The sequence below is a fragment of the Lactuca saligna genome, chromosome 4 (assembly GCF_052625555.1).
Source record: "Lactuca saligna cultivar CGN05327 chromosome 4, ASM5262555v1, whole genome shotgun sequence".
Taxonomy (NCBI): domain Eukaryota; kingdom Viridiplantae; phylum Streptophyta; class Magnoliopsida; order Asterales; family Asteraceae; genus Lactuca; species Lactuca saligna.
Genome location: NC_136420.1, coordinates 129,030,427 through 129,032,873, shown reverse-complemented (window position 1 = coordinate 129,032,873; position 2,447 = coordinate 129,030,427).

Sequence of the window (2,447 nt, the reverse complement as noted above, 5' to 3'; positions counted from 1 at the left end):
TAATTTTCTCTTTTTTTTTTAACATGTAACTCACTTTTTTTTTCTTTCACTCAAATCCCTACATGCTTAAGCAGGGGCGCTCAATCTCAACCTTTATTGGCTAATGATAAAAATTTTCCTGGATACATTTCAGGATTAGGCTGCTAAACATATTGCATCCCTCAGGCTGAGCAAGGTCGTGTTTTTGTCTCATGATTTCACTGAAATAAGGAAGCCACAAATGCACTAGAACGTGTATAGGCTCAACTAAACATTTGGGTTCTCATGCAATTATTAACACAATTCTAATATGGAATCCTAATTTTTTTTACCAAAATTTTCTAATTTAAGACCTAATCATTTTTAATATTCAACAAATTTAAAAATTAGCCTAAATTAAGATTCTAAGTGTTCTAAGATGTGACTAACCCCCTACCCCACACTTATTTTATGCAATGCCCTCATTGCATATTATAACAACTAAAAAGAATGCAAATAGAGAGAAAGTTGGAACAAACTCTCCTGGGGTAGCAGTCGCTAGGTTGACACTCTCTTCTTGATCGAACTCCTTCTTCTAGTGACTTTAACCATGGGAACAGCTCATCCATGTCTTGGGTGTCAAAATCTCGTGTGGTACAGTCTTTATAAAAGCTCCAAACATAAGGGAAAAACTCTTGGAAATGCTCGGAAATGATCTTCAAAAATATAGCCAATTGCCGCCTTGAATTGAATCAAATCGCTGACTTAAAGATAAAAGAATGAGCAACTCGTCAAGTTTTATGTGGAGACTCGTCGAGTTGAATCGTCATATGGGCAGAAATCGTGAATTTTCGTTGGAACTCGTCGAGTTATAAGGGTGCACTCGACGAGTTTTCGGCTCTGATCGTGCAAATTCTTCTTTCTGCTTCAGGTTTGTTTTTGAGGTCAAAAAGGGTATTAAGGTAATACATCTCTTTATATTCTTCAATGAAGAAACTCCTTTTTAACCGTTAAAACCATCGGACTTATAAAATCACTCAAATCTTCTAATCTTCTCGTCTACGACTCAACCCCTCACTTTATTTCCTTAGGCTTTATTCATTCATTATATCCTTCACCCTATATTCTGAAAAGATCAAAAACAAATACCAAGTAATAATAAAAATAAATCAAAATAAAAATCCTAAATTATCCCTAAATACTAGAAGTTTAGAAAGAAAAAGAAAAGCAAACTCTAATGACGGGTTGCCTCCCACAAGCGCTTCTTTTTGTGCGAGTCTTTAGTTGGACTCCCAACTTAATAAACTTCTAATAAAATCAATGCCCATCCATCCATTGCATTATATATTTTCTTTTGACCAATGTGTAAAATTTGGCTCTTTTCTTCTAAAATTGGCCAAACAAGCTCGAATTCATGAAACCCAACAATCTTGACAAGGGTTGGAACCGGTTGGATACTAATCAAAAATGGATCGTGCCTCAGAACTTTCTCCAAAGTTGGAGTCATCACCCCGCGCTTCGAAACACAAACCGGAAGAACAGGGGGCCACGTCGTGGTAATGGTCAAACCACAACTTGGTTCCTGCAATTCAACTTGTTCTTGTTCTTCATCTGACCCTTCTGCCAGCAATCTTTCCAGCTCCTCCAAGTCTCTTTCTGGATTAAATTCTTCATCTTGTAACTCAGATGTCCCTTCTGTTTTGGGCAAGATGTTATCTAACCATCTTCCAAATTTCTTCAAATCTTCATCTGAGTCATACTCCTCATCTCCTTGCTCAATTTCCTGTACTACATCCTCAAGAAAAGCATCAAAAGCATCGAGATTTGGAAAATACATAATAAATAAAAATAAAAATAAAAAATTAAATTAAATAAAAAAAAATTAATCAACAAATAAAATAAAAAAATGATAACAATTAGCAAATAAAATTAACTATTTAGAACCGTTCCCCGGCAACGGCGCCAAAAACTTGATGTGTGTAAAACCAACTAGTTTTAATCCTACTAACTTAGACACAAAATAAACACACGAAAGGCAGTGTACCTATCGATTAGTAATATAGTTCAAGCAAGTAGGGTATCGAACACAGGGAACGGTAAACAATTAAAATAAATGCTAATATTATCTAAAACAAATAATAGAAGTAAAGGGTTTTTCTCTAGTTTTGCAAGACTAGAAACTTAAACAAACTAAATTAACTAATTAACTAAAGCAACAACTATTCACCAAATTTGATAAAGATGTTTCTATTTAGGTTCAACCAATTCACTCCTATGGTTATTTAAGTTAAGGTAGATTAATTGCTATTGGTTACCAATGATAGTAGTTAGGTTCATGTTCATTACTCCTAACCCTTAGACAATTAACTAATTTAAGCGTTGATCAAGTGTTTAAACTAATTAATTCCCCAGATTAATTATTTGGATTAAATAAGATTTGTAATGGTCAATTAAGTTATTAATTCAATTAACCTCTTGTTGATGGTTTC